The sequence below is a fragment of the Pseudophryne corroboree genome, chromosome 10 (assembly GCF_028390025.1).
Source record: "Pseudophryne corroboree isolate aPseCor3 chromosome 10, aPseCor3.hap2, whole genome shotgun sequence".
In the NCBI taxonomy this organism is placed as follows: Eukaryota; Metazoa; Chordata; class Amphibia; order Anura; family Myobatrachidae; genus Pseudophryne; species Pseudophryne corroboree.
Window position 1 is genome coordinate 23,635,968 of NC_086453.1, and position 20,139 is coordinate 23,656,106.

Consider the following 20,139-nt stretch of genomic DNA (forward strand, 5'->3'; position numbering starts at 1 on the left):
TGCGGCTGATTCCCCATAAACACCCATTTTGGGTGGTTAGGAGCAAATATTAAGTATCCCCAGATTGCACTAAGGAGGAACCACAGCAGATATCTCAGATACTTGCTGCAATCCATCCATTCCCACCGGTAGTCGCATCCCCATAGGTTTCTATGGAGTATGTGATGCTGCTAGATTTACCAATGCGATGCATTAACAATATTGCAGCTACTGCCATCTGAAAATAGTGGTAGCTCATTGTATCCTATGGGCTACTCACTGCAATCTCAGCTGTCAGACGGTTCCCCCGGAACCCTCCCTGGAAGTGGCTCCTATGCAGGTGCGGTCAGGCTGATGAGACATACGCAGACTCCGCAGCAGCTCACAGCTCACATCGCGGGATTGGGCTCTTTTTGGAGCTGCTGTCACTGGCTATGCTTATTAATACATCCCAGCGACATGACTGCATATTACAATGCTAATATTGTGTCCAGATTGACTTGAATATGACGTCAATACTAATATGGCCCCAATATCCGGAATGCAAAATATTCCCAATAATAGTTCCTGCAGTTACCAGCATCTGAGCGTACCTTATGGGCTGCACAGGTAAGTGGTTAGCATAATGATCACCAGGATCCCGGCTGTCCCAATACAGACACCGGGATTCAGACCGGGGCACCATACCGCCGTCGGTATACCTGCGAGGTAGGTGATTCCCCTCTATGGGTGTCCATAACACAGAGAATAAAACCTGCGGCCTGCATGGGGATTCATAGCGCTCGTCCCCGTCGGCATTCTACTGCTCAGGATGCTGATGTCGGTATACTGATATTTGGCATCCCGTACGGCGGTAGAAGATACCAAACCCACTACACACTGTTGTGCAGATTTATTAAGCTCGGCGAAGTTATAAATTGGAAGGTGATCAAGGATCAGCCAATCAGCTCCTACCTGTCATTTTCCAAACCCAGCCTGTGACATGACAGGTAGGATCTGATTGGGTGATCCCTTATCACCTTCCACTTTATTACTTCACCGAGCTTAATAAATCTGCCCCTGTGGGTGTAGTTTCTGAAGGGTCCCCCTGTAACCCTCTGCCGGCAATGACCTAAGTGCATGCATGGCCACAGGGGCCGCTTATGTGCAACACCCCCAGGGGTGCATGGAGAACATCTCTGGGACAGGCTCCTTTTGGAACATCTATCCCTGCGGGTGTAAATTGATACCCTGCCCAGTAGAAAAGCCTCCTGCAATGACATCTCGGCCAGTCACATTGAGCCCAGACTGCACTGATAATGTGATTTTGGATAGCCTTGCTTCGCGGAATTGGCGTGGCTTCGCGTCCCGACCCCGTTTTCGGCACACTGTGGGTCCGAGGGATGCGGGCTTCACCCGGAGACTGCTGAATCTGCAGTGCTGGCTTCTGCACTGTGACAGGACGGGTTGCAGCATCCAGCTCCTGTCACTGAGCAGGAGCCAGCACTTTGGTGTCACCCCTCAGAGGGGAACACCCGGGTGCGGGCCATACCCCCCCCCCCGCACCCACGTTGTGACGCCACTGCTGCCATAAGGTGTAAAAGGGGCTCTACCTGGTGTAGTGGCGCTACTGTGCAGTGTAATTTGAATAATGGAGACTACTGTGCACCGTAGTATGAATTGCTATTATTTTGTGTCCACTCTTCTTCCCCATGAAGCCACGCCCCTATATTTTTTTTGTGCGCCTTCGGCGCGCACTGCACCTATCTTGCATGTGGGGGCGGGAGGGGGGGGGGGGCGCCAATGACGTTTCTTGCACACAGCGCTAAAATGCCTAGTTACAGCACTGGTAAGTTTCGGAGACGCCTGTATAGAAGGTGGCGGGGTGATATATACTCAGACCAGGGCCGTAACTATGTGTGTGCCAAGTGGGCTTGGCACACAGCGCAGTTGCCCTGAGGGCGCACGGCCAGCGGCATGTAATGTGTCAAATTGACTCATTACATGCCGCCTCTGAAGTCTGCGCTGTGCGCCGCCAAATACGCTCTTCGGGCTGTCTGTAACGCTGCAGCAGCATCCGTCCTTATAGAGGACGGATGCTGCTGATTGAACAGCAGGGGGAGCCGGAGAGCACAGCTCCTCTCAGGCAGTCTGCATGTGGCTTTGTGACGGAGAGCTGGTCGGGTGAGGCAGTGACTGTCTCTCTACTGACTGCAACATGTAGAAGGTGTGTCTCGCATGTGGGTGCCAGAGGTGGGTTTGGGGAGCGGTGTATGTATAAATGACAGTGGCTGGGTCAGCACTTACTCTACAGGTGTGTGGCTGACTTGCAGGGGGGGACGGGGGGGGGACGCGTTTTTAATGATGGTGACCTGTTTGCTTTACTTGCTGTAAAAAATGATAAAAATGATGCAGGCTGTGTTTTATTTTAATGTGATAGAGGTGTATGTTTGTGTCCTATCTATCTAGCTATCTGTTTGTGTTTGTGACATACATGTGTGCTATAGAGTATGGTGTGTGTGTGTGTGTGTGTGTGTGTGTGTGTGTGTGTGTGTGTGGCCATGAGTGTGTGTTTGTGACATACATGTGTGCTATAGATATAGCTTTGTGTGTGTTTGGATATACATATATATACACACTGTGCGTGTTTGTATGTGTGTGTATATATATATATATATATATATGTGCGTGTGTGTGTTTGTGACATACAGTGCATGTGTACAGTAGCTGTGTTTGTATGTACAGTATTTGTATGGGTGGTCTTCTGTATGCCGGCAGTCGGGCTCCTGGTGCTCAGTATACCGGCGCCAGGAGCCCGACACTTATTTTCCCTCGTGGGGGTCCACGAGCCCCATAGAGGGAGAATAAAATAGTGTGGCGCGCCACCACGCCCGTAGCGTGGCGAGCGCAGCGAGCCCGCAAGGGGCTCATTTGCGCTCGCCACACTGTTGGTAAACTGTCGGTCGGGCTCCCGGCGCCGGTATGCTGGTCGCCGGGAGCCCGACCGCCGGCCAGCCGTAGTGAGCGCATATGTATATATATATATATAATATATATATGCGGCACACCTCAATACTTAAAACATGCAGTTAAACAAACAAAAATAGTGATACCCTCCAGTTCAGGCTGTACTGATGTGTACAGCATAATACAATGTCAATATGCAGCGGCACTCGAAATAAATAGACCAGGCAGGTTTTAGTTAACTAACGTTTCAATGCTCAAACAGCGGCATTTTCATCAGGGTGCAAAACCTAGCCGCTGTCTGAGCATTGAAACGTTGGTTAACTAAAACCTGCCTGGTCTATTTATTTTGAGTGTCGCTGCATATGGAACACACACACACACACACACACACACACACGAGTGCCAACATTAAACATTACTGTGTGTGAAAATATATATATATATATATATGTGTGTGTGTGTGTATGCATATTGTGTATATATGTGTATATATATATATATATATATATAATTTGTTATGGAACCCCCCTGGATAAATCCTGCGTTTGCCCCTGGCCGCAGCCGCGCTGGAGGAGAGAGAAGCGCCGGTGGCAGCTGAGAAGAAGGAGGAGGGAGGGGGAGCAGGGAGCCGCAGCAGCGCTATTTCATTGGTAGTAAGCGCCGCTGCAGCATCCCCCTCTCCTTCCGTATAGGCTGCCCGGCGCTGCTGTGGATGCTGGGATGTGGTTCCTCCATCCCAGCATCCACAGCAGCGCCAGGCAACCAATACGGAAGGAGAGGGGCATGCTGCAGCGGCGCTTACTACCAATGACATAGCGCTGCTGCGGCTCCAGTTCCCCTCCCTCCTCCTCCTTGTCCGATGCCTGCACACTGCACAGAGGGAGATGTCAGCACGAGGAGCCTGTCAGCGGGGAGAAGGTAAGTATATCCCTCTCTCTCTATCTCTCTCTCTCTCTCTGGGGGACCCCGTCTGCCATAATGTGTAAAAAGGGGTCCTGGCTGCCGCAATGTGTAAAAAGGGGTCCTGGCTGCCGCAATGTGTAAAAAGGGGGACTGGCTGCTGCAATGTGTAAAAAGGGGGACTGGCTGCCGCAATGTGTAAAAAGGGGGACTGGCTGCCGCAATGTGTAAAATGGGGTCCTGGCTGCTGCAATGTGTAAAAAGGGGGACTGGCTGCTGTAATGTGTAAAAAGGGGGCCTGGCTGCTGCAATGTGTAAAAAGGGGGCCTGGCTGCTGCAATGTGTAAAAAGGGGGACTGGCTGCCGCAATGTGTAAAAAGGGGGACTGGCTGCTGCAATGTGTAAAAAGGGGGACTGTCTGCTGTAATGTGTAAAAGGGGGGACGCTGTCTGCTGTAATGTATAAAAGGGTCTCTACCTGGTGTAGTGGCGCTACTGTGCAGCGTAATTTGAATAATGGAGACTACTGTGCACCGTAGTATGAATTGCTATTATTTTGTGACCACGCCCCTTCCCCATGAAATCATCCCCTATATATTTTAGCGCGCCTACGGCGCGCACTGCCCCTATCTTGCATGGGGGGGGCGCTAATGCCATTTCTTGCACACAGCGCTAAAATGCCTAGTTACGGCACTGCCTGGAAGCCCAACATCGATATAAAATCGATTTAACATTGATCTAAAATCGAACAAAAACAGAAGAAGAAAAATCAACCTTTAGTAAATATACCCCCAAGTGTCTCTGAAATACTTATAGAATGATAAATAGCAGTGTATTGGGCTGTGAATTCACCCCATACACTTGCTTCTGCAGAACACCGTGACTGATAGAGAAACCAGATACAGGTACTACAGATGTATCCACATTTATCTTGACGGTTAATAGGATTAATTGTGACTGGCCAGGCAGACTTAATCCCCTGCTGTATTGTTCTATGTATTGTATTGCTGTTGAGAACAATAGCTGAAGGGTTTATGCTAATAAATCATGTTGTGACTAGGCACAGAAAACTACTCAAGATAACAGTGGATACATCTGTAGCTATTACAGGCACTGCTCACTGCAGTATAAATGTCTGGAGATCCAGACCCCAGAATGCAGGAGGGAGGTGGATGGAACTGCGTCTTGCACCCACACTTACTTCTGTAGGGCACCAATTAGCAGTATAAGGTCAGCAGCAGCCCAGGCACACAGCGGCCACCGCTCAGCAGTTGTTGTAACAGGGAATACACACATGATGTCATACATGTAATTGCTCAGACCTTTCTTATACCGAGTCACGGAGCTCAAACAGACAATAGGCGCTCCTGTATCTAGGTGCTATGTGGCTGGTGCACAGTGTGAGGTCAGCAGCCAAATGTAGATCAGTGTGGTGATCAGACCTTAATGCATTTCTCTCTCCACAGAGTTTCCTCATCTGGCACCACTGGCGAGTGCCGTCCTGGCCAATGGGTAGATACTCCCCTGTACAGCCTGATACTGAGTGTGTACAGGATGATACTGGCACCTATATCAGACAGCAGCGTAGGAGTGCTGCTAGTTCTGCTACAGGACGGACACATGATTATTACACAGGCAAATAAAGAGACTATAATGGAGCACAGATTGTTTTAACTGATTGTGCTCAGTGCTTTTTTCTGTCTATGAAAGAAGTGACAGTTGGCACTCAGTGAACGGGTGCTGGTCCTTAGAGAAGAGTTGCAGGCACTCATCAGGGACAATGGATGCCAGTACTCACTTAAAGTTACAAGTTGATACAAGGTTTACAGCAGCTTCCACACTCCAGATAAGTGCGCAGATGCTTATTTTATTAATTTCTAAAAAGATTTAGCTATTTTTCCCCCTCTTTCTGGGACTAGATAAAAGAATTAGAAGTTACACCATGACACAGTGCAGGGACTGCGTGCCGCTGAGTTCCAGCACACAGATAAAGTACAGACAATGCTGCTCAAACCCTGCCTTCTCCATGTAATACAAAGACATACTGTATATATATTCCTCTACAATTTGTGTAATGGTATTCATCCCATCAGCAGAAACGAGTGACATGTATGTAACATATATGAACCTTCTTCAGACATATCAACATGTCAGGCTATAGCTACTTACTGGATAAGACTTTCAGAGGTCTGCAGCCGGTGTGTCCTCACTCTCCAGGCTCTGAGCAATAAATGAGTGTGGTGTGATCACAGGGAAGGGAAGTGCAAGGTTCCCTGCTGGAAGCAGAGCCAGCCCTTTTATACTGTAGGTCTTACATCATCTGCCAGTTTCTGTCTATTTAAACCAACTAGTATAACTTGGAAAAAAAATTCCACACTGTTACCGTGTGACAGGACAGTAGCAGTACAGGCTTGGACACACCAGAAATATGTTGTGTGTCATTTACAATTTAAGGAGAACTTTGTGTCCTATGAGTTATAGAATAAATGAATCTGAAAATTATTTATTATTTATTTATTTTTATTTAGTTTGTTTATTTATTGGGGGGAGAGGGGGGGGGGATCTGCCATTCCTCTTTCACAACTAACACAATAGTGAGGGTAAAGGCCCGTACACACTGGTTGATATATTGGCCGTTCTCTTGAACGGCCGATATATCGCGGGACCGTAGGCCAGTGTGTACGGGCAATACGTCTGTGAACTCCGTCGTTCACAGACGTATCGCGTCGGCCATGCAGCACAGTCGACAGCCAATATATCTAATGCTATATTGACGCGTCGCTGTGTGTGTACGGGACGGTCGTCTGACCAACCGTACACATGCTGCGGTGATTGACAGGTGAACTGGGTGGGCATGTGTACACGCCCGCCCAGTTCATGACGTCAGTCCCCCGACGGATCGGGCAGTGTGTACCCACCTTAACATAACAGGGTTTATTTTTGTTTATGTTAGCGCCACAAGGTGTATACAGTGCTGTAGACGAGTAGATACAATGCACAACAGGGAGTATGGCGCACAATTAAAACCACAGACAGGGAGTGACAAGTGCTGGGGGAATGGTCGGTCTACAGACCAGCTAGAGTCAGCGGCAGTGGGGAGTCACAGGGGAAAATGTAGCCGGGCACTAGATGCTGCTCAGAGTGTTTCTTTTACTTGGAGTAAAAATAGCAAATGATAATCTACATAGGAATTACAAAAAATTGCTGGTCCAAAGAGATGCAGCGGTACTCCCAGACAGAACCATAATTATACAGAAGGACAGGAACAGCGCTATATAATAATGTAGCTTTTGCAGTAATATTGTAGATGACTTGCACTAGAAGTGTCTGAAAATCATGAAGACCAGGGACATGCAGCCTGGAACATTAGAACTGTTCAACTTCAGTTCCAGGGGTTGTGGTCTATATATAGGTAGTTTATTCCTTCCGTGGCAGTGGCGGGCAGGGCCGGCGGGCAAGGTGGCAAGTGCTCCCTGAGCCAGTTTCATTTTCAGCTCCTTGGGCCGGCCGCCAGCCACTGCAGTGCACAATGTTATAGCATTGGCCGTGCGCTATCTATTGCTGTAATTAGGTAGTGCACGGCCATATTACATAGCTCGCCACACGTCCGGCCCAGTGTCTTGATCATCTCCCCTTCACCACAGGTTACTATTCCAAATACTTGGTGACGTTGACCCAGTGCATTATGGGAAAGTTCCTCCGTGACTACACCTCTGCATTCTCTTTGAATAAACTGCATAACACATGCAAGAAAGTGAAAGTCACATTGTCAATGTATCTTTCACTTTCACTTGTCTGCTTACCCTGCAGTCTGGTGGGGACTGTCGTAGTACAGCAGGAGGATTAGTGACCAGCAACTGAAGAGCTTGGTAAGTAGCTAGACATCTCATTCTCCACACCTGTCCCCAGCCTAAGCCACACATGGTCCCAACTACACTGCATCCCTCCCAGCCCGCACCTGACTCTTACTACCACCTGCGCTGCATCCCTCCCAGCCCACACCTGACTCTTACTACAAACTGCGCTGAATCCCTCCCAGCCCACACCTGACTCTTACTACCAACTACGCTGCATCCCTCCCAGCCCGGACCTGACTCTTACTACCAATTGCGCTGCATCCCTCCCAGCCAACACCTGACTCTTACTACCAACTACGCTGCATCCCTCCCAGCCCGCACCTGACTCTTACTACCACCTTCGCTGCATCCCTCCCAGCCCGCACCTGACTCTTACTACCAACTGCGTTGCATCCCTCCCAGCCCACACCTGACTCTTACTACCAACTGCACTGCATCCCTCCCAGCCCGCACCTGACTCTTACTACCAACTGCGCTGCATCCCTCCCAGCCCGCACCTGACTCTTACTACCACCTTCGCTGCATCCCTCCCAGCCCGCACCTGACTCTTACTACCACCTTCGCTGCATCCCTCCCAGCCCACACCTGACTCTTACTACAAACTGCGCTGCATCCCTCCCAGCCCGCACCTGACTCTTACTACCAACTACGCTGCATCCCTCCCAGCCCACACCTGACTCTTACTACCAACTGCGTTGCATCCCTCCCTGCCCACACGTGACTCTTACTACCAACTGCACTGCATCCCTCCCAGCCCACACCTGACTCTTACTACCAACTGCGCTGCATCCCTCCCTGCCCACACGTGACTCTTACTACCAACTGCGTTGCATCCCTCCCTGCCCACACGTGACTCTTACTACCAACTGCACTGCATCCCTCCCAGCCCACACCTGACTCTTACTACCAACTGCGTTGCATCCCTCCCTGCCCACACGTGACTCTTACTACCAACTGCGTTGCATCCCTCCCAGCCCACACCTGACTCTTACTACCAACTGCGCTGCATCCCTCCCAGCCCACACCTGACGTTTACTACCAACTGTGTTGCATCCCTCCCAGCCCACGCCTGACTCTTACTACTAACTGCGTTGCATCCCTCCCAGCCCACACCTGACTCTTACTACCAACTGCGCTGCATCCCTCCCAGCCCACACCTGACTCTTACTACCAACTGCGTTGCATCCCTCCCGGCCCACGCCTGACTCTTACTACCAACTGCGTTGCATCCCTCCCAGCCCTCACCTGGCTCTTACTACCAACTGCACTGCATCCCTCCCAGCCCACACCTGACTCTTACTACCAACTGCGTTGCATCCCTCCCAGCCCACACCTGACTCTTACTACCAACTGCGTTGCATCCCTCCCAGCCCACACCTGACTCTTACTACCAACTGCACTGCATCCCTCCCAGCCCACACCTAACTCTTACTACCAACTGCTCTGCATCCCTCCCAGCCCACACCTGACTCTTACTACCAACTACACTGCATCCCGCCCAGCCCGCACCTGACTCTTACTACCAACTGCGCTGCATCCCTCCCAGCCCGCACCTGACTCTTACTACCAACTGTGCTGCTTCCCTCCCAGCCCGCACCTGACTCTTACTACCAACTGCACTGCATTCCTCCCAGCCCACACCTGACGCTTACTACCAACTGCACTGCATCCCTCCCAGCCCGCACCTGACTCTTACTACCAACTGTGCTGCATCCCTCCCAGCCCGCACCTGACTCTTACTACCAACTGCGCTGCATCCCTCCCTGCCCGCACCTGACTCTTACTACCAACTGCACTGCATTCCTCCCAGCCCACACCTGACGCTTACTACCAACTGCACTGTATCCCTCCCAGCCCGCACCTGACTCTTACTACCAACTGTGCTGCATCCCTCCCAGCCCGCACCTGACTCTTACTACCAACTGCACTGCATTCCTCCCAGCCCACACCTGACGCTTACTACCAACTGCACTGCATCCCTCCCAGCCCGCACCTGACTCTTACTACCAACTGTGCTGCATCCCTCCCAGCCCGCACCTGACTCTTACTACCAACTGCGCTGCATCCCTCCCTGCCCGCACCTGACTCTTACTACCAACTGCGTTGCATCCCTCCCAGCCCACACCTGACTCTTACTACCAACTGCACTGCATCCCTCCCAGCCCACACCTAACTCTTACTACCAACTGCTCTGCATCCCTCCCAGCCCACACCTGACTCTTACTACCAACTACACTGCATCCCGCCCAGCCCGCACCTGACTCTTACTACCAACTGCGCTGCATCCCTCCCAGCCCGCACCTGACTCTTACTACCAACTGCGCTGCATCCCTCCCTGCCCGCACCTGACTCTTACTACAAACTGCACTGCATTCCTCCCAGCCCACACCTGACTCTTACTACCAACTGCACTGCATCCCTCCCAGCCCACACCTGACTCTTACTACCAACTGCACTGCATCCCTCCCAGCCCACACCTGACTCTTACTGCCCCAACATGCTTGTCTGTCTTAACAACCAGTCTGTCTGCTACCTCACCACCAGTGTGTCTGTAGCTGTCACCCACTGTCTATCCATACCCACGTGTGCCTCTGCCCATACCCACGTGTGCCTCTGCCCATACCCATGGGTGCCTCTTCCCCTACCCTTGTGTACCTCGGCCCCTACCCTTGGGAGCCACTGCCTTTACCCATGCGTGCCTCTCTCTCTACCCATGTGTCCCCCTGTCCCTCCTTATTTGTGCCTCTGCTACACTTTGGTATTTGTGCATATCATTGTCTGTGTGGTTGATAATTTCTTCCTCCTCTCCCCCATCTACAGACACAGTACATATCATTCTGTAAAATTGTAATATAAAAAGTTAAAACTTAAATGAAAGTTTTTTTTCTCCTTATTACTTGTAAGTTACATGGACACCACTACAGCTCACCAGTGATGTGATGCTGTTTGCTACTTGGGTGCTGTGAGCCAGGCACTGCTACAGAAGGAGAGCGCCGCACAGCGCTGGGGAGCTGCAGCTGCGTATCATTAAGTATAGAACCTTTTTTATGTAAAACATAATGTAACCAGTACTGAATTACACTAGAGCTTAGCATTTCTTCATGCTTCTGTTCTGGCTGTTCCAGTGGCGGATCCAGGAGGGGGGGGTAAGGGTGGGTGGGCACTTGGGCCTGTACCCCCCACCTCCCGCTGTCATTTCTGGAATTTTTTTTTTCTTTCAAAGAGACATCATCATCTGCTGCGGTCTCCGTTGGATTAATTAGAGTCAGCGGACACTAGGACCTGCCGTGGAATCACAGCCCCATAATCGGATCCTACCCTGCAGAAGGCAGTCTGGTTGCTTGTACCACACAATTTCTTAAAATATGCAGGGGTCTATTCATGTAGCAGTGAAAAGTGTGGAGAAGTGAGCCAGTGGAGAAGTTGCCCATGGCAATCAATCATCTGCTACGTATAATTTTACAGAATGCACTTTATAAATGTGTCCTCAATACCGGTTGCCATGGGCAACTTCTCCACTGGCTCACTTCTCCACACTTTTCACTGTTTCATAAATAGACCCTGTATTGATATACTATAATACCCTTTTTCCAATAGAGTAGCCTGACACGGCTGCGACCCGTGCTACAGCCCCCTGCAGACAGCACTCACCAACCCACGCGCTAGTGACGTGGCAGGGGCGGCGCAGGGAGATCACATGATCTCCCAGCTCGACCTTCCCTATGCACTGTGAACGGGAGCCGTGTCGCCTCGACACCACTCTCGTTCACACTAGACAGCTAGCCGGGTTGAACACGTGTTCAACCCGGCTAGCTACCAGGGTAGGTTCCCCGGATCACTTGATCCGGGAATTTGCCGGGGGACCCGTTTCCACTAGGGAAAAATACGGGTAAATTCAAGCCCCCGCGCATTTACCCGTGTTTTAAGGAGCTGGTGGAAAAGGGATATTAGCAATGTTATAAAAGCTATGGTGGAGCACTGCGGAAGGGAGTGTCCCTCCAGACACATTTGGGGCCCTTTCAAAACTTTACCATGGGCAAATAAAATTCTAGTTACGCCCCTTACTGTGAGCACCAGTTGAGTATTGGGCTTGCCGGAATGGGTGATTGAGTTGTTCTGTGAACATTTGGCAGGGAAGTGTGCTGTGGACATTGAAGGGGCAGAGAGAAGGGGTTAAGGAACAGGGGGAAGAAGAGTGCTGTCAACATTAAAGAAGGAGGGGTGTTCTGCTCCAGTGTAGACATTGAAGGGGCCAAGGGAAAAGAGAGTGCTGTGGGGTGGACATTGGAGGGTGGAGTGCTATGAGGTGTACAGATGGAGGCACACTAATCGTGGCTCCATGTGTGCCTCCAACTCCCATTCACTAGAATAGGAGTGACTCTGTGCGCTCCTGGCGGGATTAGGCGGACGGATCACCTAGTCATGCAGGGAGCACTCGTAATGCAATGGAGACACACCAGATGAATGCGGCTCCCTCTGTACATCACTTTTTATCTGCATGGTCTCCACTATATTGATGACTGATAGTATAACTCATGTGTTTCAGCCATGGTGCACAGACTGTGGAGAAGAGCCAGTCGGTCGCTGTTGCTTGGAATGGTTCCCCCGGAGGACGCTGTCATCAACTGGGAGACAAGACCCACGGCATGGCTAGCAGGTAAGGGTGGTGGCTTTCTATTTTGTATGTCCCCCATGCTACCAGCATGACAAATATGAGAGGTGTGGCTCGTGGGGAAGGCATAAGTTCTGAGGCCATGCCCCTTGCAGTGAAGCCACACCCCTTTGGTGCACTCATATTTGTGAGAATGATGTTACCCGAAGTAGGAGGTCAACGTTAAGACTTAACTAGGTTTCCCAAGCATGGTTGTTGTGAGTTGTAACCACATTAATGTATAGGGAAAGCTTGTGCCAGTGAAATCATCAGTTTTCTCCAGCAAAATGGCTTTTCATGTTTGATAAATCATCCATGTTCAAAACCTTAAACCATCTTTTCAGGATGGGCTTCTCATGGACCAGTGCTTTGGCTTGCCCACCAGAGTAAAATTTTCCATCCTGCCCCTGTTCCTTGGTCTTGTTGATGGGTATAAATAACTTCCTCCAAGCAATGTGGTTATATAATGAGAAGAGAGAGATATCATAGTGTATACTTACTGTTGTACAGTACAGCTGTGTTGGTGTATACAGGGTGGTATAAGAGAAGAGAGGGTACTGTGATGTTATCAGTTATTATTGGCCCTATAAACATAATGACCTATGTATTACTTATTGATACACCCATATCAGTAGCCGGTCTTATTCTGACTCCTTTGTTTTTGATTTACCATTAATGGTTTTTGTGTTTTATTTTCGGTACCATCGTGTATTTAACAATATTGCTGATTTATAGTTATGGATTTAATTAGGAGATATTTGCCATTGATATGATGCTCGAATATGGTTCTGTATATACTGTATTTATCTGTGCAGATGTAATTATCGCTCACTATACTATCTATGTTGTGTACTTTATATAATAGAAATAACTTAATGATTTTGGCTGCTGTTGATCTATTTTAGCAACTCAGTTAAATTATGTGTATCAGTGTTGGACTGGGGTATGAAGGGCCCACTGTGGGAATGCAGTGGTAGGGGCCCCTGTTGAGTTGGTGTGGCCAGTTACAATGGGGTGAGACCAGCCCCCCACAGAGGCTTGGACAGCTTTTAGAAACCATGTAATGACCCTCTAATAGAGTATCAATGTATAATTTCAGTGCACTGTCTTGAATATGACATAAGAGGAAGGGGCGGGACTCTGGGGCAGTGGTGTTGGGGGGGGGGGGCACCGGGTATTTCCCCTTTGGGCCAGTCCAACCCTGATGTATATGTTCGGTTTTATTATATGTTCAGTATCTATTTATGTACTTGTAACTTTTGAGCAACTTTTTGGCCATGTATGTAAATGGACTTACTTAGTAGCCAGTAATGATATTGGTGATACAAATGTTATTATATTGCTATTACTGATCTGTTCTGATGTACACAGTATGTCCATGTTAAGTTACATGTAATTCCTTAGGACACTGCTGCACACCTCACACTGCAGCTGTCTCATTGACTGAACACAACTTGTCATCTTTACGGTACAGAATTATAGAACATGTACCCCCTTTTACGAAAGGAGGGGATAGGGGTCGTAGATTATTATGATTAGAGACACAGTGGATAATTAAATTGGATGCTTTATCCCCTTATCCCCTAAGGGGTTATATGAAACATTAGGCATGCAATGCTTCTTGTTACCAGGGACAACAGCCTGCTCTAAGTGTTTCCTGCAATGTGGTGTTGTTTTGTTACATTTTTTATTGCTAGAAAGAAGTTGAGTAGATACAGTGTTTAGTAAAGTGTTACCAGTATTACAATGGTCTCATGGAAGTTATGAGCCTGTGAAATGTTGCAAGTATCATAAAGCGTCACAAGTTATCAAACAAAAAAAAAATGTTTTTGAATACTACTGCTTAATGTACTAGAGCAGGGCTGGCCAAACCAGTCCTCGAGATCTACCAACAGTACACATTTTCCAGACCACCTAGCTGGTGCTCAGGTGTAGTCATTACTAATTAAGATGTGCTGCATTCATTCCTAACTGACAATTCTACAGATCTCCAGGAGGCCTGGAAAACATGAACTGTTGGTAGATCTCGAGGACCGGTTTGGCCAGCCCTGTACTAGAGTCTGCATTACCTTTACTGTCTTTTATGTGGTTTTTGTATAATTGATTGTTTTTGTGCTGTAACATTTAAGTAATTGAAAAAATTGATTTATATCATACACTTTACCAAAGGGGTGTTCCTTTAAGACGTCAGATCTCAGATAGTGAGTGTTGTTGACTGGAAGTGATCCTGGCCAGCTGAACACTCCTGGCAGGGTGAGCTACGTAAGGTGTTTGTTTGCACATTGGGCCTAATTAAGATCTGATCGCTCGCTAGGTTTTTTTTTGCAGTCCTGCGTTCGTATAGTTGCCGCCCATAGGGGAGTGTATTGTAGCTGTGCAAGTGTGTGATCGCATGTGTAGCAGAGCAGTGCGAACAGATTTTGCACAGTCTCTGCACAGCCCAGAACTTACTCAACCGATGCGATCACATCAGCCTGTCTGGGACCCGAATTGACACCAGACACCCGCCCTGCAAACGCTTGGACATGCCTGCGTTTCTCCAACTACTCCCTGAAAACGGTCAGTTGCCACCCACAAACGCCTTCTTCCTGTCAATCTCCTTGCAAACGCCCGTGTGAATGGATTATTTGCACAAATCCATCACAGAGCAACGAACTGCATTGTACTTGTGTGACGCGCCCGCGCATTGTGGTGCATACGCATGCACAGTTCTGACCTGACCGCAGCGGTGCAAAAAACGCTACATGTTGACAGCCCGGAGTGGCTGTTATCGGAAGACACCCAGCGAAGTAACTATTTATTACTCCAGGAGTGCCGGATTTTGATTGATTATATACATTAAAATATAATGTTTTGCTACTGTATACATTGAAGGGGGTTGGGGGGGATAGAGTGAGGGGTAAGAGCATGAGCCGGCTGTCAGATGTTGCTGCCAGTGGAAGGAGAGGGCTGCAGAGCGTGGAAGCTCTCTGATCAGCAGATCTCTCTGCACTGAATACAGATAGCCAAGGGAGCTGCTGCGCATGCCCTGCCGCACGCTAGGCGAATCTGTGCGGTAGTCCAGGTGTTCAGTAGACCACCCATAGGGAAGACTGCTCTCCTTATTGAGCAGCGATGAGCGACAGCCATTGGGACCCTGTTTTGACATGGGAATTGCAGCAGCAGAGATCCCTGTTTGTACCCTATGATTGAGAATTGCACCACCTATCCTATGGGGATTATTATTATCCTTTATTTATATGGCGCCACAAGGGTTCCGCAGCGCCCAATTACAAAGTACATAAATAATCAAACAGGAAAACAGCAACTTACAGTTGATGACAGTATAGGACAAGTAATGCAGGGATGCAGTGTCGTAGCCAGGGGAGGGTGTACGCTTCACCTCAGATGACATAGATGCTGTTTTATGACTGGAATGGCCGCACTTGGGCATCATTATCCAAAGGGGGGTGGTCCAAATAGTTCATAGCAGAACACCCCCTGAAGGAGTGAGATCTGTATATACAGCCAGAAAGGAGTACAGGACAGCAGCTGCCAAGTGCCAACAGAAAGGGGGGCACATACAGTAGTAACATAGTTTCTGAGGTTGAAAAAAGACAATTGGTTCATCGAGTTGCTAATGCCGCCGTTGTGTTTATTACTTATTCATCTTTCTTTATAACTATAGTGCATGACTACGCACCAGGGATAAAGTATGAAAAAGTCCAAAAAATTTACAAATTTTTGAAAAATTTCAGTGGTCTGTCGACCTAAGTTGAGTCGACCTAACGACCCATACCCATTCTGACCCGATCGCTCACTGCAGTTTGTCGCAGCACAGCGATTGGGTCGGGACTGCACATGCGCTAGCACCGCAGTGTGCTGGCGCATGGCAGCCATCGTTGCCAAGCGATCACCTCTGAGGCAGAGGCGTTCACTAGGCGGAACGGGGCTGGACAGCGGTGTTAAGCTGCCGTTTAGGGGGAGCGGTCCAGCCAACGCAGGTGTGGCCAGACCGTTGGGGGGGGGGGGGCGGGCTGCGGCGGCTGCGTGACGTCACACGCAGTCGCTGCGGGCCGGGGAGCGACGAGTAGCTCCCGGCCAGCACGCAAAAGTGGTCAGGAGCTACTCTGAAAGTGCAAAGGCATCGCTGCTGTGTGATGCCTTTGCACTTCTGCGGGGGAGGGTGGCACTGACATGCAGGGCGGGATAGCCCTGTGCTGGGCGTCCCCCCGCATGTCAGTGTGAATGATCGTTGCTGTGCTAAATTTAGCACAGCTACGATCATCTCAGAATGACCCCCAGTGTCCCTGCACAGAATACTAGCACTGGCACCAATCTTTGTAAAAAGTGTAATCGGTCAGTATGAGCCATTGTCTGAGGCGCCTGTCAGAGAATTCTCAGCAGCAAGAGCTAAAGGTGGCAAATTCAAAAGTGTAGACATGATGCAATGTGCAGAGTGTTATCTTGTGCCTGATGCAGTGACACACGCAGCCTGCATTCATCCCTGACTCCTGATTAACTCCTTGTATGCAGGAGGTAATGTAGCAATCTGTTCCTCCCTGCATAGAGATGTGTGCTGCTGCCGCTGCTGCTGTGTGTGACATGGGAAGGTATATAACGGCTTGTAGTTTCATTGTTGCAGTTTATTTATGTGCTATAAAACCCTCCTGGTCAGAGGCAGCCGCTGTATCTGTTCTGTGTTACAATCACTAAGGGGCCTATCGATTACGCTAATTACCAGGGGCCAGCCAGTCACCAATAATTACGTTTTCTTTTCACGGCCATCATTGCTGCAGCATGGAGGCAGCTGATCTGAAAATATGTCTCCGCCAATCTTTTCACCACTACTTAAGCAGGGCCGGATTAAGGCTGCAGGGGGCCCGGGACACTTTAGACAAGGGGGGCCGCAAATGACTAAATATAGTGTATATAGGAAGGGGAGGTTCCTTACATATATGTATGTATATCTATATATATCTATCTATCTAGGATAGATAAAAGTATCAGCAGAAAGCTGTTAGGGCCGTAACAAAATATAGCGCATATTATCCAATAGAAAATGAGCGTATGTATACACTGTAGAAAAACAATATCACACTGTAGTGCTCAGCTAGACTCAGAGGATTGGACGTTGTGGCTAGTGTGCGAGGCACAGGGTCACCGCACACCTGTCACACAGTAGATGGGCCCTCATTCTGAGTTGATCGCAGCAGCAAGAAAGTTAGCAATTGGGCAAAACCATGAGCACTGCAGGGGAGGCAGATATAACATGTGCAGAGAGAGTTAGATTTGGGTGGGGTGTGTTCAAACTGCAATCTAATTTGCAGTGTAAAAATAAAGCAGCCAGTATTTACCCTGCACAGAAACAAAATAACCCACCCAAATCTAACTCTCTCTGCACATGTTATATCTGCTTCCCCTGCAGTGCACATGGTTTTGCCCAATTGCTATCAAAAATCCTGCTGCGATCAACTTGGAATTACCCCCATGGTGATAGTATGATATGGGGGCAGGATTTGCTAGCGTTCAGGGGTATGCAAGCTGCTGGTTACAACAGTACAGGATTGTATAATCTGCCTGTCACAAAATGAAGTATATCAACTAGTCCTAAATCCTACAGTACTACAAGAAGAAAACTGTTATCATACACACACAGCATACCTACATCCAAACAGCATATATCCACACAAAACACACACATACAGTATACACACACACACACACACACACACACACACACACACACCATACCTACATAAACACACATAGCATACATACAGTACATACACACACAGCATACTTACATCCAAACAGCATATATCCACACAAAACACATACATACAGTACACACACACACACACACACACACCTACATCCAAACAGCATATATCCACACAAAACACACACATACAGTACATACATACATACATACACACACACATGCGCGCACACACACACACACACACACACACACACACACACAGCATAGCTACATCCAAACAGCATATATCCACACAAAACACACACATACATACAGTACATACACACACACACACACACACACACACACACACACACACACACACACACACACACACACAAACACTACACACCTACAGACACACAGCATACATGCATACAGACAATACACACAGCATACATACATACATACATACACACACACACACTACACACCTACAAACAGCATATTTACAGAAACACACACACACACACACACACACACACACACACACACACACACACACACACACACACACCAATAACTAATGTAAGAGAAGAGAAGGAGATTGTGACGGAGTGAGTTAAGCACAGGAGCTGCTGCGGCTGCACATGCTCAGCTCCTCCCACTGTGACTCATTTGTCCAGTACAGAACTCTCTGCTGATCAGAGATCTCTATGAGGAGAATTCAGGGCAGCTATTTAGTGCCTCCTGTGTGCAGGGCCGTCTTTTCGTATGGGCTCAATGGGCTCTTGCCCAAGGGCCCCAAGAGAATAAGGGCCCTAGGCTGATAGCTGAGGGTCCTCTCTTTACAGGGGTACCAGATTTTTGAAAATCGGCCCTGGGGAACCAGAGATATCCGACTTGAAAGCAGTGGTCCCCATTCAAGCCTGTTAATTGCTCTTCCCAACCAGATATTTCGGGTTCTTTCTGACTTCTAAGGTTATAATCCAAAAGCTGGGACTCTCCCCTTTCAGTGGACACAGGCAGCTTGTTTCTACTATGCCCAGAACCAGAGATATCAGCCTTCCAGCAGCTGGTCCCTGCTCCAGCTCTACACGCCTAATATGCAGTTTTAGATTTTCGTTGGTGAATTGCTCTGGCTCCTGAACTCTGATCCCCAAGTCTCCAGAACCTTCTGAAAGGTGGGACTCTCTAGTTTTTTATTCCATTCAAAGCTAAGAAATATATTCTCAGAAAATTGAGATATCTGCAGTCAAGCAAGCTGCCCTCCCACCGTAAAATGATAAATATTAAGCCCACTTCACTAGCCACCCCTCCCCTATGTATTAAACACCCCCTACCACCCTGGAAGTCATGTACCAGGGCTTCTTCATTCAGTCCAATGCCCCCTTCTACAGTTTAGCCCCATCTGTGCAGTAAAGGCGTAATTAGCAGAAATTACTGCTTCAGGTCCTACATGCTGAGCAGAAGATAGAACACCCTCTACCGCCAGCGGAACATCAAAGCTGATGCTGATAGCTCCTCCCACCCCTACCACTGGAGCATGGGTAGGGGGCCCAGTGAATTGCTGTGCCCAGGGGCCTACACCGCTGTTAAGACGGCTCTGCCTGTGTGGGTGGTCCCGCCGGGTGCAGGGAGGAAGACAAGGCTGTTTCCGTCTCTGAAATACACAACTTGCTGAACTTCATAAAAAAAATAAAAAAAAAACATTCAAAACTGCCAGTGCTTTATGGCAGGACAGGAGCCCAGGGAAATGTGTCTCCTGGGCTCCCCCTTAATCCGGACTGGCTCTGTACTTAAGTCAAGCTCCAAAAATATTGTAGCTTGAAGACTGTAGGGCAGGGGTGGGGAACCTGCAGCACTGGCAGCTGTTGTTGAACTACATATCCCAGCATGCCCTGCAACAATTTTAGCATGGCCAAATAGCAAAACTATAGCAGGGCATGCTGGTATGTGTAGTTCAATGACAGCTGGAGGGCCAAAGGTTCCCCATCCCTGCTGTAGGGGCACAGCGGGCCAGATAGGGAGTGACAGATAAGTAGGAGGTATCCGTGATGTCTCCTGCGCTGATAAGTTATGCAGAAGTACATGAAAATGTTGATGGTCTCCTGTTTTTGTATA

General features: G+C 48.8%; 1 protein-coding gene and 1 long non-coding RNA gene across 2 annotated transcripts in view; both read left to right on the forward strand.

The window, feature by feature from the left end:
* Positions 1-2,087: 2,087 nt before the first annotated feature.
* Positions 2,088-20,139, forward strand: part of LOC134965855 (uncharacterized) — a 153,082-nt gene continuing 135,030 nt past the window's right edge. The window contains exons 1-3 of the long non-coding RNA XR_010188523.1: positions 2,088-2,185; positions 7,635-7,693; positions 12,228-12,338. This is a non-coding gene — a long non-coding RNA (uncharacterized LOC134965855). The remainder of the gene's footprint in view (positions 2,186-7,634; positions 7,694-12,227; positions 12,339-20,139) is intronic.
* The window catches only part of LOC134965853 (putative nuclease HARBI1), a 94,741-nt gene continuing 89,386 nt past the window's right edge, over positions 14,785-20,139 (forward strand). Inside the window, exon 1 of the mRNA XM_063942235.1 lies at positions 14,785-14,891. The gene's annotated coding sequence lies outside the window, so the exon portion shown is untranslated. The remainder of the gene's footprint in view (positions 14,892-20,139) is intronic.